The 16,933-nt window shown below is 42.1% G+C and overlaps 1 protein-coding gene across 1 annotated transcript in view; it reads right to left on the reverse strand.

The window, feature by feature from the left end:
* The window catches only part of PKHD1 (polycystic kidney and hepatic disease 1 (autosomal recessive)), a gene marked incomplete at its 3' end in the record, with an annotated part of 176,819 nt that overhangs the window by 102,434 nt on the left and 57,452 nt on the right, over positions 1–16,933 (reverse strand). The window lies entirely within an intron of this gene.

The raw sequence follows: 16,933 nt of genomic DNA on the forward strand, positions 1-16,933 counted from the left end.
TAAGAACAGTTTTCTGCATGCGTTTCATCACTCAATGTAAAAAATGTCTTTTTCTCTATGTGAGCCAAAACCAAAAGAGGACTTTTGCAATCATCTTCTCACTCCCAGCAGCATATAAGAAATTTGCTAACAGAGAGAACAAAGGTATATACACAGCTTCATGGGAAAGGAAAAAAAGAAGACAGAAAATATCTTACATTGTGCAAAAACAAGTGTAAGCCAAGAAAAAAATATTATCTCTACCAACAGCACAGTGGAGCACCTTATTTTGTAGATGACTATATGGATTTAGATTTCACACAGAAATTAGTACAATTTAGTTGGCTCTGCTGTGAAACTAGAGAATGGACAAATTCAAATAGTCAAAGCTAATATTGAATGCAGAAGTTCACGAGGCTTCTGCAAGCAGTCTCAGGACAGAGGGTAGCATCTGATGCTCATTACAGGAGAGCAGCAAATAAATACCAACTGGCAGGGAAGAGCTACATACCAGCATGCTATATGCCATTCTCCATTCTTTCCTTCCAAAAAGACCAATTTTCACTACAGAAAAGCAAACAAGACAGAGATTAAGAATTACCACTTTTTGTAGGGTTACTCTTGCCAATGCATCTATTTTGGAGAAGGTGCCTTCAAATATTAAATCAGCCTGTATTGAGTTTCTTTGGAAATTAGAGTGTCAGATCAAGCTAGTGGATCTTACAATGTGATCAGCAAGCCCTTAAAGGACTTTCATTCACGTGCACTTCATTACAGTACTCCAAATTTGTCATTGATTGAGACATTTTCAAAGACCTTTCTAGGCTGGATGGGAAGGAGCAGAAAGTAATGAAAGCAGAACCTTTGGAGAACTTTGTAGTGGGCAGTCTATTTCCATCCTCTTAGTAAAAGCATCACATTCACCTCTATCACTTCTATTTAATCTGGTTCCATTTGGAAAGTCTTTTGCAAGAAGAACATGGTAAAACAGGGAGCATATTTCAACTTCTCTGATTTCCTCCAGCCTTCCCTCAAAGAAAAGACAACCTCTTGGCTCCTAGGAGCTCAGCAGCTTTGTACCTTGAGAAATTTCTCACCCAGCTCAGTTTCATGGGATGATGATCCTGCAAATAACACGATCTGACCACTGAGGTCCCTCTCATAGCGTCAGTGTTAAGACAGTCCCTGGTGCCAGTTTAGCAATGACTAATAGGGTGGTAGATTTTAGATGTTGGAAAAACAGTGAAAAATTTTATTAACAGTTCAGAGGCATGAACAGAAGTTCCTCTCAGATTCATGTCATGGCAGAGACCAACTGAGCAGACACTGGTAGCCAAATTGAGCATTAAAGTAGATAGCTGATGGGACTGTCTTCTCCAGGTTTCTGAAATAATTTATACAAAAAATGGCAGGAATGGTTGTGGTCGAGTCACAAATCAGTAAGGAAGTAGCCTTACGCACATTAAAAAGCAGAAGGAAGGAAAGACAGCTAAAGTATACAGTGGGATAAATGAAACATTTATGCCAAAAGACAACATTATCCCCAAGAAGACTGGATGTAACCATAGCTATAAGAAAACTAATGATGGAAATGAGCAGAATGCTTCTGACTGTCCATGCATTGAGAGTCTGTATCAGGGACTAGGAGGGAGTAGGAGACCAAACCAGGAGGTTTTCCCTTATGAATTGGCATGCTTGGCATGATCAGCTGTGATAAAACAAGCCTGAAACCTAACCCAACAAACCATTGCCAAGGCCACAGGATGATATTTTCATTACTATCTACATCATCTGTTGCTATGTAATTTCTCTTTAGCCTTTACTCCAGCTTTAAAATGTAGGTGGTACCATCCTACCTAAGCAGTTCCTTCATTAATGACCCCCATAATCATTGATACAAGGAGCAGAGCTGGGCATGTGACTGGACACGTGGTGCACTATCCTACACCTGTATTTCTAATTGAGACTGCCTGTACCCTCAGTTAAAAAGAAAGGATTACTTTTGCTTGCTTATTTGGCTTTTTTTCCCTTTTTTTATTTTTTTATCTATCTGTCCTGCAGGAATCTTTCCGATTTCTGCTGAACTTCACAGGCACAGGAAGGGAAGAATCTGGCTGGGCATGTTCTCTATGGGACTGATGAATGACCCTAGTCTCTCCCCAACTATTACAGGATAAATCTGTTTACACACAAAAAATTGACCTGGGCTGGTGAGGTGGGACTAGAACCAGGAAACTTGCACGTCCCAGAGGTAAAAATGCATTTGCAGCCAACAGCATTAGTAACTCAAGACCATAAACAAGCCACACTGTCATTAATTACTCAGACAGGGGCAGCCGCAGAAGCAGTGAGAAGACCCAAAAGCCAACCGTAAATAGTTCATCTAGCTGATTAGTTCACAGAAAAAATGAGTGGACAGTTTTGGAGGTCAGAACCCTTGGCACAAGTCAGCCTGAGGCCAATTTGCAACTGGACAATGGCATAAGAAACAGCTTAATTCCTGTTAAAAGAATAAAATAAGACCCCAAACGACTAAACCAACAAAACCACTCAAAAAACAACTACCCAAAAAAAGCAGCTTTTCCAGCAGGGGAGTAATCACTGCAATTTCCAAGCACAGAAGGTAAGGCTTTTTACACCAGAGGTATTTAATTAAAGACATGGAGTGTTAGTTAGGTCTAATAGTGCTTTCACAGGGAGGGCACTGAAAAGACATCGCTGTTTTTCAGGGGGTGCATGTCCCAGCTATAACACAAGACAGCTTCCTAAACACAGGCAACAAAGCTCACCCAAAATAAAATACGAAGTAATGGGGGAATAAGAGCAGTATTAAGCCACTCCGTAATGAAACAAACCATGAGATCCATGGGAAATTCCAGGTCTATTTATCACACTGATGTTAGTCCCAAAGTGTTATTCTTGGGTCTTTCAGAGTCTTTTGAGGGTTATGGTGGGATGTTGATCTTATGATCAGAAATCTCAGCTTCAAATATTAAGGAAAACACCCTGGGAGCAGAAGAAATGCCTTGAAGCACATTAAGAGCCCTTTTTCACAAAATGCAAGTTTTCTCTACAGTGACTCATTGCTAATTCACAAGAATCTTCCTAATTTTCATGTATGGCCTGATACTAAGAAACAGCTTATTTCAGTGGAAACTATCCCAGTGCAGAGCTTTAACTGCAAGCCCAACTTGCATGAAAATCCTGTGCATGTAGACACATTGGGGAATTCAGTGCAATCTTTCAGTTTAGATACAACACAACTGGTTTTCCCTTTCCAGAGCACAGTCAAAGGGCACACATAATTTACACATCTCTCTAAACTAGTGATTTTTCAGAGGATGAAGGCTTCTGAGACAAATTAAATATGTCAATTTAATGGTAATGAGAAAATTGCAACATCAAGTTGTTTACACAAGCAGAATAACCAAGCCTGGCGACTGTGTTAGCCTTTGCAGTATGCGTTGTGCAAATATTGTCTCACAATTGAATGATCTTGACTTACTTTAACTAATCTGAGAGCAAATATTGCAAATACAAAGATTAGTTTAACAATTTTCCAACTACCTGCAGGAAAAGAAATCAAATTACATGCCTACGTGTCAACAGGAAGGATTTCTGAATGGGCAGTACAGTCAATGGGGCAGGAGAAATGAGGCTGGTCCACCCCAGCAGTGGAGATCTGATGATGATAGGCTTTTGAGATCAGGCAGGAGGAAAAGAAACGTGTGAGTCCCAAATCTGCTGAGAGGATAGGCTGGAGATCAAGAACACTAGTGTGGGATCCAGCCCCCGACTTTCGTAGGCATGCAGAAGATACAAGTGAACTGATATACAGATAGTCTCCACCACAAACCCAGTTTACAATGGGTTTCAGTGATTTACGGAAGACTGAAAAGTGATTTGAAGAGAGAAAGTGCTGCATGTAGGCTACAACTTGGTGTGCCCCATGCATAAAGCAAAGTATATAGACAACAAAACCACACAGACCAAGGACAAATACTGATACAGCCATTTATGCATCCAAGTCTCTTCAGTCAAAGTGACAGGGCCATTCAAGTAACTCTAACTGGCCATCTCATGATGGAGGAAGGGACCTGCTAGGAAAAATGCAAGTTGCAATTCCTGTTTTGTTGAAGGGAAAACTGATGTGCTTGCTGATACCTTGTGAAGCAGGAGGCCATTGCTTTAGTATCCCACCAGAAAAACTCATGTCTGACTGCACTAGGTTTGGTTTCTGCTGAATCACTGCATCAGCTTCATCAAAACATTTTGCCTGATCATTTTCACCTGTTTAAAATGTATTTTTAAAGTAAATTCCACCTTTGAGAGAGAGGACCTGAATGGGCAAAAAGAAATTTCTTCAGGTTATACAACTTTTCTGCCTCCCAGGATAAGACCTGATGCAAACTAGCAGTGATAAAAGTTATTACTCTCTGAAATCTGCACCCTTGCTCCAGTACAATGCCCTGCATAGAGGTAGGGAAGTTCCTAAAGTCTTTGTTTTCTCTGTCAGAAGTGAAATCCTAAAGGAACTTAGATTCACCACCTTGCCATGATTTAATAGTGCCTATCACCCTCAGTATTTGGAGCCGAGATCTGCCATCTGGCTACTGAGCACCACCTAAAACAACCCAGCTAACTTCACTCATGCAGCGGAGGCACAGACAGTTCCCTTAAGCTGCATCATTAGTGCCTGCTTAGGTTGTGCTGTAAGGGTGCAGGATTTGGGACTCCCAGCAACTGCTGAGACAGTCCCACTCCAGCAGAAGTGCCTGCACCCAGGAGTGCTGGTGTCAGACTTCTCCCATGGACACCAAAGGGTAGTGCTGGGGAAGCCTGCACTGCCCTTCCAAGCCTGTACCTGCCCAGCAGAGAGAGGGTTTCACCCTGCATGGCTATTGTTTCATAGAATCACAGAATGGTTTGGGTTGGAAGGGCCCTTAAAGCTCATCCAGTTCCAGCCCCCTGCCATGGGCAGGGACACCTTCCACTAGAGCAGGTTGCTCCAAGCCTCGTCCAACCTGGCTTGAACACTTCCAGGGATGCAAGCTTTTTAAATGGTTCTGCCTAATCTGCGAGCTTTCAGAGTCCGCTTTCAAATACAATGTCCTGTTTAGTTTTAGCACATCAACAACATGCTTTCTTAGCCTATCTGTATGCATTATCTACTGCTGTAATGTATCATGTACTGAACTACAGCATCATTACAGGTAAGTGCTCAGGTTTAAATGCAAACATAATTACATAATGCGGTACAGCCAGGAAGAATAATGCAGGAAATAGAGCCAGCTCCATCTGATAGTGCAATCTGACTGGAACGCCGGCCGTTTGGATCCAAACACAGCCTAGATGGGGCAACCAAGAATAAAAGTGCTTTGTCGTATCTTTATTGTCATCATCAAAAACACTTATCTGTAAGAAAGGTAAAAAGGTGAAGATGGGACTCTTACAGAAAAGGTCACATAAGCAACAGGGTAACACTGGGTTATGGTGACTAGGAAGATGTCACTGCCTTTTCCAAGTCTTAATGGGAATCCAAGCATTATGTGACATTTAGAAGACTGGGAACACCCATGCTATTTCCCTGAACTCACGGGTGTCTATTTAATTGCAATAAATCCAGATAAAGCCTCAGATCCTACTGTGCAAGGAGCTGCATAAGCACAGGAACACATTTCTGATGCAAGACACCTTCCAAATGAGGACATATCTACAGCAGATATGTACACTTTAATATATTTATTTTAGAAGCTAAAGTTAGAACTTATTCTCAGTGGAACAGTTCTTCCATCTATTTAATTTTCTTTCTTCTTTCCAGTACTTTTTGCTCACAGTGGCACACAATAGGCAATTTCAGCAGGGGTGCGGACAGCACTGCAACATAAGCCAGAAGGCAGCTGAAGTTAATTTAGTGCACTCTGTGCTGAACGGCCATGCCATGAACAAGTACGCCTCCACTGAAGAGTACACATTATGGGACAGCAACCACTCTTGTCATTTCAAGAGATTTTAGCCCAAACTTCATTTAAATCAGACAACAAGATGAGACACTAGCGTGAGAGAGAAACTCTCTACCAACACACTGCCCTCTGAACTGAGAGGCCTTTGAGCTGAAAGCACAAACTGCTGCTGTTTGAACTATAAAGCCATGCCTCTGTTTTGCAGGGCTGTAACAGCTCATCTTTGTTGGGAATGCAGATCCCCTGAAATAATGTGCACTCCATAGCTTTCACTATCTGCCCTCCCACACACACATTTGTCTGCCTGGTAATCGTCTGGCGGGACATAAAATCCAGGGTCCCTTGATCCAAGGATCTTTGCTGGCACATTCTTACCCCAGAATCTGAATGTATTCAAGTACTTAAGATGCAGATGGGTGCCTAGTACAGTTTTCCAAAGGCAGATTTGATTTCTGGATGAGATGGGCACAATGCTAGGGTACATACCCAAATGGGGATGTATGTGCAGGAGGTAGAAGTGCCCTGATCCAGATCCAAAAAACCCTATCCTCTGCCAGATATCACCACCTGGAGAAACTTATCAAAAATTGTCACCCCATGGCACCTGCCTTCAAGTCCCTCAGGTACAGGGCAATTGAGAAACCACCTCTTCCAGACCTGAAAATGAACACTGGCCTGTGGCCTGCCAGTGACTAGAGACTTCAGTCCTTCCTGCATGGAAAACCTCAATTTCTGCAACATTCCCTGGGCATCTCAGCTTTGAAGCCATATTTTTACTGCCAGTTGCTCCATCTCAAGATGCATCTCTGTGCTGACCCCAGTAGGGCTCCCAAAAAGGCACTACAGAACAACACCAACTGCCCAACAACTTCCTCTGCACCAATTCATTTGGCACAGAGGGATTCAAGATAAAGAGCTAAGTCCAGGAAAACACAGTCAGACCAACCTTGGGTGAGTTCTCCCTACAATTAATCCAGAATTGTTTCCTATCTCTCTACCCAGGTTTGCATAGATCAGTCGGGACATCTAAAGCAATGCTGCTTTCACGCCTACATGAGCTTGCTGGCAAGCTCAGGGAAAAGCTTTCCGCAGCACTGAAAGCAAAAACTGCATCTTCTGCTCACCAAGCACAGGTTAAGGCAAGAGGAAAAAAGGCAAACAAATAAGTATTAGTTAGTGAAAGAGCAAGAGTGTGTGTGGAAGAGGGAGAACCATGATCCCTAAGTGGCTGAAGCTGACCCTGACCCTTGATCAGAATCTCAGACCCAAAGAAGATGTGTGAAAGCAGGAAAATAAATCAATAAGCAAAACGGCAATCTCTTTCCTCAATTTTATTTGAGGAAGTCAAATTTATCGAGCTCCTCACAAACCGTCTTTGGCTAAAATCACTGCTAATGAGCTCTGACATTTGAAATTAACTGAATATGAGCTAACAGCTCCCAGCCCTACACCACCCATGAAGTTAACTGGGAATATTTTGTTAAAGCCGTAGACGGGTTAAACTGACTCTTTATTGAGAAGACACAGTGTTCACGAAAAAGTGTTTATAACATCCACTTCACCTGATGCTTCCCTGCCCTGGGATGTCTGCTTTTCTTCATGGGGACCACAGAGCACTCAGTCCCCTTCGTTCCTTCCCATTGCCATCGTAATTATTTGCTAGTTTTTACAAGGTAGCCTTACGATCCTTTAATGAAGTCCTTTGCTCTACAGCTATTCACAAGGACAGATTGAACACGAGGGGCTTCCACTTATGGACCTGCCAATCAGGGGAAGGTACCCAGCATTTAGCAAGCAGTTGTTAAGCCAGTCTATCACCCGGCTATTACAGACTCATCATGAAAACAGTTTGCTTTTACTGGCGATCACATAAAATTAACCCTTTCCTTAAAGACAGAAGGAAGGCACTATCAGATTAATTGTGGTACAGTGCTTGAACATGCTGGGTTTTCCTCCTGCTACAGCATTTTTTTTTTTTTTTAATCAAACTTTAAAAAAAACAACAGAACAAATACTCTTCATCTTTATTCTGCTTCTCATTCTGAAGAATAAAACACAATGCAAGATGATTATCTTTCCATTACTTGTAGCTTACTACAAGACCAAATTTTCAGGCTTTTATTATCCTCAGGATTTACCCTCTTTTTTTCTAAATGAAGCAAAACCCAACTGTCCCACACACAGAGTCTATCCAAGGCTTATTCTCACGTCTTGTGATTGGACAGGAAGCCTGGCCCTGCATTCTTGGCTAGAAGATAGCCCAGGTACCAAACTCAGCTCTTTAAAACTATGTTCCTGGAGTAACCCAGCACCTACCTCACACAACACCATGAATGACAGAGGTATTACACTGGGTCCAGGTATAGTCTACAACCTAGCTGAAACTTTGCAGAGACAGAAAGAGGTCCTGCTCCTCTGCAACCCATGGGTAATGAGAACCAGCCCACTTGAGTTAATAGTCCATATACTGCCAGTGCTTATCCAAATGAGTAAATGTCTAGAGAACTCAGTGGCTTTGTGTACAAGTTTTTTCTCCTGCATAAATGTCTGTGAATAAAACACCAGCAATTTGGAGTGACTTGCAGGAACATAGAGGCACCTGACATACCAACGCCCATGAAGGATCTGCATTTTGGAAGATACAATCCAATCAATTTTGATGTGGAAGAGGGACCAAGATCGTCAAAGGTTAGGTTTAAAGTTTGTTCAGAACTGGGCATTTGCGTGTCAGTCAGGCCTCAGTATGGATTTAGTTGTCTAAAATGAAACATCAAGAAAATATAAAAATAAAATGTCTCTGATCATTGTTCAAAATAATCAGAGAATTAATCAGAAATCAAAATATTCAGAGAAATTGTGGGGAAATGCACTCCACCTGCAGATCTGCTATTTCAGTGCTTAAGAGCAAGAGCTGAATCCAATGCCACGGTCAAACTCAGTTTTGTCTTGGCCACATGCTTTTGGTGGTACTTGAATAGCATGAAGACAGCATTTCCATCCACAGTCCAACCATGTTAAGGACCTCTCTAATGGTCCCAGTCTGGCCAAGTCTACTCTACTAAAATCTCCTGGCATACAAAGCAAGGTGACCACACGCCCAGATGGGTGCTGAACTAGGCCCCAGAAACATTTGGGAAGTGGTTGTAGTCAGGCAATGCTTTTGTTGCTCCTGTGTGAAGCATCAAGTCCACAGTATTGCTCTGTTTGGGACTGCAGAGAGGACACAAAGTCAGATAGTGACACAGGATCCCATTTTAGTGATACAAGTGTCTGATAACATCTTCAGCCTACATCACACCTAAAGAGGTGCAAGATGATCACATACCTTAAGCCATGCCTCAATACAGAAGGACAAGTCTGGGCTATGTGTGTTTCTAAGGAGCTCAGACCTTTTCCAATTGTATCCCCAAAATCAGGTGACGGAGAAGGCTTCCTGCTGGCTTCACCCAGAGCCAAAGGCCATGAACCCTATCACAGACCCAGCCATCAAACACTTGCAGCCCCTTTCCCCAAATTGAGAGCGAGTCTCACAGACAGAGAACCAGCTGTATTTTCAAACCACAGACAATCCTTCCCTCTCCAAAACTGCCTAAACGCTGAAGCCAATTAGACTCTGTCATAATTAAACAGGAAAGTGGCTGCAAAACTCTGTGCAGGAGCCTGGGAGCAAGCAGAGAGAAAATGTGCCCGTGCTCCCTCAGGACGGCTTCCCCACACCCTCCTGACCTTAATTCAAGCCTTCTCTTCATGCAGGAAAGGAAAGATTTGCTTTCCGTTCCCTGGAGAAGCACCTCCAAAATGACACTTTTCACTCTGGGTCTGTGTTTCTCTTAAAGGTGGGAGCAGGAGTAAGTAGAGGGGAGAGAAGGAAAATGGTTCTCATTAAACTAAGCCATGCCTAGTTCTGATTTCACACAGGGATGTTTTAAATGCAAGTGGAACAGCTTTGATGTGCTGCGGGTGACAAGGGACTGGCATCCCATCCAGGGCATAAGAGTATCCCATCCTGGGAGCAACTTCCACTGTGCCTTTTGTGCAACAGTATAAGTGATGGGGAGAAGAGGGCTCCTTGAAAAGATACATACAATTTGGTAAGCAAAGAGATACTAGAAAGATGGTGGGATAGGGAAAAGAAAAGGGAAACAAAACCAAAACACAACAACAAAAGGCTGTTCACACTGGTGGAAAAAAAGAAAGCTACAATTCGGTCCTGCATTTTTGATCTGACAGCAGGAGACAAAAGAGTTAAACCTCAAATCACGAAGCAAAAAGTTAAAGGAAAAAAACCCACACAACACAGGCAGATCACCTAAATTTCCCATCGCAGCCCAAGGCTGATCCCATTTAAAAAAGAAAGAAAATAGAAAGAAAAATAGAAAAAAAAAAAAAAAAGGAAAAAGAGAAAGAAAAAGCAGTGGTTTCGATTATCCTTTTCTCACACACCTAGCAGCCACTTTATTTATTTATTTATTTACCCCCCCTTACAGAACGAGGCCCTTATTTTCTCATTTAGTCCAACAGAGATTGTCCTCCTGGAATGACCTTTTTTTCTTTCTCTCTCTTCTCCTCCTCTCCTCCTTCCTCCCCCCTCCTCCTCGCTGCCTCCAGGCCATTGCCCTCGTGCCAGTAACTAGATAACACACTCTATCAGAGATTTTTTAAAAAATCATTGCAAAGGCACTAGGGCTGATAGTGGCATCAATCCTAGCCTGACACGGGCTCGGGTCAACCATTTATCTCTTCACATTGCCTGTGGTTACTGTGGAGGCCATCTTGGTTCTCTACATCTTAACAACCTTGCAAATGGTACCTCTCTGCTCTGATAGCATCCGCACCCCAAGACTGGCTTTATACTTTCATTTTCACTAGATTACCGTGGACTCCTCCACTTCCTTTCTGTGAGGCTTTCAAATCTTGGTTGGTTTCATTGCATTCCCACACCCTTCTGAAAATAACACTGAGACCAAGCTAGCAGGATAAGAAAATAGGGAATATGGAGATGCAAGGGCGGGCTTGCTGGGCTGTTGAAAGTGTGTATCTATTAAAAATACACACACAATATCTTAGAATAGTTTCATCCTGACATCAGGATGATGACATCAACCTGTAACATGGTTATTTTTGGCTATTTGCACTGTCAAAGCACCCAGGAGCCCTACTCAAAGTCCAAGACCACAATGTCAGCTTCTATAGGGATGTTCCCTAATAAGCTGTAGTCAAAAGAAACTATTCCCTAGTCTCTGTGACATGTGATCCGTATGGCCAAATAAAGGGATGTGGTGTTTTACAGTATCAAAATTGATACATGGGAATGAAATATCATATTTTGGTATAATTCTCCCTCAAGTTCAGAAGAAGGGAGTTGTTTTATTAACCCTGTACAAACAAACCACATATCAAGCTGGAATCTGCTTTGTGGCTTCCCCGGTAAACTTTTCTGCACCAAGGTAAATGAGGCTGAAAAGGAAACACCACTCTTGAAACACCCTTTATCATCCATCTCCATGATAAGGTAACACAGGGCAGGTGGCATTCCTTCCCTTGTACCAAGGGAGAGGAAGCACAATCCTGACTGCTCGATCTCTACATGGCGCCAGGACTCATTCCTGGGCTTCCACTCTAACCAGGATGCATCCATCCTCGCAGGCAGTATGTTTCATCCCTACCCTGCTTATCTACTCTCAGACTGATATAACAGTTTTCCTCATGGGCATTACAGCAAAGGGGACCACTGAAGTAGGCAGAGAGAAGATTGTTTGTCCTTTGTGGTACTGTTTGGTGCCCCAGAAGAAAGGGCAGTATAGGAGATGGAGGAGAAATGGAGATAGACAGCGAAAGGGCACCAAAGAAAGTGTAGGAATGAGAGCATGCCAGGGCTCTGAAGGCAAAGAAGCCTGAAAGAGAATACCCTATGTTCACCCTTAGGCATTGGTACCCTAATGAAATTACTAGATATTTTTGTTTTGTTTTGTTTTTTAAACAGAAGATAATGATCATAAACTGGAAACCTACACATGCCTGCAAGCAGTGGCAATCAACTATGAGTCCTTCACCCTCAAAAAAGTACCCATCAGACACCCATACAACATGAGGACTGCACTAAAACAAGGATGAAAGAGCATTGCATGTCTATCCCACAGAGCACAAACAGCCTACTGGACCTGCAAAGTAAGATGCACCTTCCATCACTTGTAACCCTCACAGAGGGACATGGTCAAGAGATTTGGCCACCTTTAAAAAGTACTAAATGTCTTCAATGGGCAAAGTTATCTCATTTCCTTCCCCACCTCCAAATACTGCGGCATCCAGAGGGACAGTAAATGTAGAAAATAAGGACCAAAACAGGAAGGGAAGGAGTGATTTTAACATCTGGAGAGGAATCCAGGGGATTTGGAGAGCTAGTCCTGATTATATTAAGTTGAACAGCAAGGGTCTTCTAACATGTATCTCAGACAGAGCCTTGGTGGGCTGTTTTTTTCTTTCTTCTCTTTTGGTTGAGAAGTGAACAAAGCAGTTATCCCAGTATCAATCACCAAGCTAAGAATTCACAGATCCTCAGTACTCTAAGCTGCTTCTTAAATCTCAAGACCTTCCCTTAACGCCCTATTTAAAAACAAACTAAAGGCAGCACAGCGTACCCAGGCAGAGCCATAATCCAGGATGGCGGTTTTATCTAGCAAGTTATTTTTTATTAGCCTTCTATTTCTTAATAGGGACCCCTGGAGGGTTGGGTTGTAGAGAATTCACTAGTGTACCAGTTCTGCTTCCCTATGACTGACTTAATATATGTGGCATCTGCCCTCCAACAAACATTATATCACCCATCTGGGCCAGAGGAGGAGGGGGAGTCAGAGGAGGGAAACACTGCTCAAACAGCATGCTTGCATGATGATTAGGTCTGGTCCAGTGATCTGGAATAATAATCTGAAGGCTCACTAAGCATAATGGGTTTAGAGACACCCGAGCATGGTCAAACCTTCCCATGAGCATCCTTTACGTGTGTTATCAGTGTGTTTTGCAAGTCTCATCAGTGTCACGGTAGCTGACATCTCATTATGCAGCCAAGGTGGAAGTGGACAGGTACTGAGTGAGCATTAGAACTTTTCTCTTCCCTTTTATTATTTAATTCATATCTTCCCATTATCCAGTGTATCATGAAACTATGAACTAATTAAGTCCTGTGGGATATACAATCAGTGCCGGATTTTTTCCCTTCTCCTTTCAGTAGGCTAAATTGTGTTACACAGCAATACAAAAATAATTCTGCAACTCTTCCTTAGATAATAATGAAGCAAGTTACAAACACTAATGATACTGAATGCAACAGTGGGGCAGAAGCCTGCTGCTTACTTCATGTGACCTAATTAAGTCATATGGGGCAAAATACTTCAAATATAAAGTGAGGCAAGAACCTAAGTCAGTTTCTAAAGAAAACCAGAAAAGTTATTCTCTGGGTGATGATGGGACACAAACCAGACATCAGGAAAAGTCCAAGTTGGTAAACTCAAATATCGTGAAGTCTGGCATGTACCTCACAGATCTCCAGCCAGTGACTTGAAAATCACAGAAATTTTGGGGGTCCTCTAGATTCAGAGCTGAGCTCATTTGAGAGACTGTAACTATTCAAGCAACAGGTCAGAGACCGGATTTGAAGGGACAAAATTTAAATGAGGGTTATTGCATCACTTACTAGAAAATACAGCTGTTTTCACGAGGATTCTGCCCAAAAGTTTTCAGAGGGATTAAACTGAGACAGCAAATTCAAGTGCCTGACTCAAGGGGGCACAAACAGGACAGACAGCATTTTTGGCAAATAACCCTCTAATTTTTGATGATAGCTACAGCTCAGTTGTCAAGCAAAGTTTTGGTAGAATCAGAGATGGAAGAGCGCTCTTTCCTGCAGAATTAAGCTTAGCCATCTGATGCAGATCATCAGAAAAATAAGACACCTGGAGTTAAGAGCTTTGTATATATTTATTAGGGAAAATAAGGAATTATAGAAATGGGAAAAAATGTGCCTAGTTTGTATCTAGATACAAAGTTCTTCTAGTACTTGGAGTTTCTGTATATCCAGAGTCAGGCAAGAGAAAAACAAACTATCTCCAGTGTGAGGCTCCTGCCGGTCAAAGAAGGCAGATGTAGCTCATGGACATGCCTTTGCCACTCAGTGTACATGAGGACCCTTATACATGGCTTTCTCTTCAATGTTGCCAGGTCATATCTGGGAGCATTTGGAACAGGGCTACTAAAAACATCATAGAAATTCAAACCTGGAAGAGATCACCATCTTATTGGAGTTCAATTCTCTGCTACTGGGGTATCATGTCTCCTCGCCTCTCTCATACACCCACCATGCCCCTACCCAGGCACCTCTGGAGCCTTCTGCCCAGCATTCCCCCACCAGAAGATTGCTGCAAAACTTTGTCACATTCACAGTCTATGTTCTCCTCATAAACATAGAGGCAACCTACTAAATCCTAACTGATCGGATGAATCCCTTATTGTTTTAAGAATTATGGACAGGTGCTTTTAGGTGTCTTATGCAGACTAAATTGAAAATTACTTCACCCTAAAGCTTGTATCCCTTAGACTCAAGTTCCCAGAATCAATCTTTTATAGTTTTGGTTTGTTGGGTTTATTTTATTTTATTTTCTGAATAAAACAAAGACCCTGAACCGAGGTTGCTCTCTTCTTGCCGATGCCCATTCATTCCACTCTCTTGAGAATATAAGCCTCTGTCAGCCTTTCTGCAATGCCTCTTTTTACTTCCAGTGCCATATTGGAACTAATCCTGCTCCATCATCATCTAACCACCTCTGCCCCAATCCTTTCACAAAGCCCAGCTGGCTAAGACACTGCTGAGTTATCAACCTGCCCGGGCATCATTCAGCTGACAGAGGAGTAAGCAGAAAACAAAACACTGAGCACTGTAACTACACTGAGAACAGCTATGGATCAGACCCATTTTTTATGAAGCGCTTTGAGATCCTTGCATAAGAGTGCAATAGAAGTGCCAGATGTTATTATAAAGAGATGCAGTCCCATTACTTGTACACAGAGTTGTGCTGCCTACTAATAGCACCATTATCCTAAGGCACGTGGTGCTATTAATGCATTTCACTGCTTAGTGCTGAACCTGGGGACCATTATTTCCACTGGAAAGGTAAGGCCAGTTCACATGACATGATTTAAACCTCTACAGTGAAGCATGCATATGCTGCACCAGATCGTAAATCTCAACTGGATGCTGTCAGCTAGAAAGCAACCAAAATTGAAACCATTTATCTGAACTCCCACCCATCCACCTCTGCTCACCCCAGCCAGTTTTGGGAAGAGGGATAAAATGATTCCAAATGCCCACTGGGTTCATTAAGCAGCAGCAAATCCCAGATCTAAAAGCGCTGCTGGTTTCATCCTGCTGTCCCTGAATGAATTTTTTCATTCAGGATGCTTAGGACTTCCTCAATTTTCCCCATTCTGAGCAGAAAAACCATAGCAGGGACAAACCTCACTACTTCCTCCCATTCTTGCTCCCATTCGAGTCAAAAGACAACCTGCCATAATCTAATTACTGAGACTACAGGACCTGTGACACAGCTGAGCTGTTCAGATCACAGCCAGCAGTAGGTAATAGCTCCTCTATGTTGCAGCCAGGCTTTAGGGCTGTAGAGGTGCTCTTACCACATATTTGGGAAGGAAAATATGAATAAAAGGGGTAGTTACCATTTGATCTGATACTTGCCTGAGCACTTCCCTTTGATGGCTTCCTGCAGTTACCAACTAGCAAATTATTTTTTGGCTTGCTTTTCTCCTTAGCTGGGCATGTTTCTGGTAGCATAACTAGCAAGGCTGACTAGCAAATGAGCGCTCATAGGTAAAAGGCTACATGTGACATTCCTTCACAGACCAAGGACAGAGTTAACAGAATGAAGAAAAGCAATTGTATTTCTGGATACCCAGCTGCAACAGTAACATACCCATAAAGGTAGATTTGCAGGGCAAAAATTCAGAGACTCTTGGTAAAAGATCTAGAATCTGATGCTGGAAACATCAGCAGAATTACTTTGCCAGGGTACTGCAGCTACTTCTGGAGTGGGCTGGTAAAGGAAATATCATAGCAGATAGAAGAGTTAAAAATTACCATGGTAGCTTTAACATCAGTGCTGAGCAAACGAACTCCAATTTCCTAAGTTTCAACCGTACTAAGAAGACTGCATGATAATTTGATTTAATAGATTAAAACCAACTTTTTTTAATTATTATTTTTTTATCATAATTCAGTTGTGTACTTTTTCCCACTTGCACTGCCCCACATGTGGTAGGACTCAACTTCTAAGGAGCTGCTTATTTAGGAAAAGATTGTGACAAAAGGATATTTGATGTTCACCAAACATCCAACCCCTCTGAATTTTTTTCTCATGGATTGCACAACCCACTAGTCAACTCAACACCCCCAAAAATTCATCAGTACTGCAAGGACTCTTAAAAGATGTTTTAGGTTTGCAGTGGACACTTTTAGATATAGAGCCTTACAATAATGTTAGTTCAAAGTCCCAGGTTTTTGTCATGAACTCTAGATATGTCTTTCTACACCCACACATAGCATGGAAAGACTGTCCCATTTTATTTCAGATACTGAAGAGGAGCAAATTCCAAATATCACCAGAGCTGCACAAATGCTGAATGCTAAGTCTCTGCCAGAGAGCTGAAACTCTGTATCTCACAGCTAACATTCTGCTCTAGTAAAAGAAAATAACACTTTTAGAACAGACTTTGAATTTATATATAAAAAAAAGGGAGTGTTAAAAAAGATATACATTGCCCAGAAAATAAAGCTCATTTATGTCTCATAAAATACATGATTAACCATTGTTAACCATTAATACAGCTGCACTGCATTAGAACTGCTATTCAAAGTTGGAAAGCATTTAATATTATATATTGCTGCTGCTCAGCCTAAATTGTTTTTTTTTTGCCCCCCTTTAAATGTA

This window comes from Nestor notabilis, unplaced genomic scaffold, assembly GCF_000696875.1.
Source record: "Nestor notabilis isolate BGI_N333 unplaced genomic scaffold, ASM69687v1 scaffold17747, whole genome shotgun sequence".
Lineage (NCBI taxonomy): Eukaryota > Metazoa > Chordata > Aves > Psittaciformes > Psittacidae > Nestor > Nestor notabilis.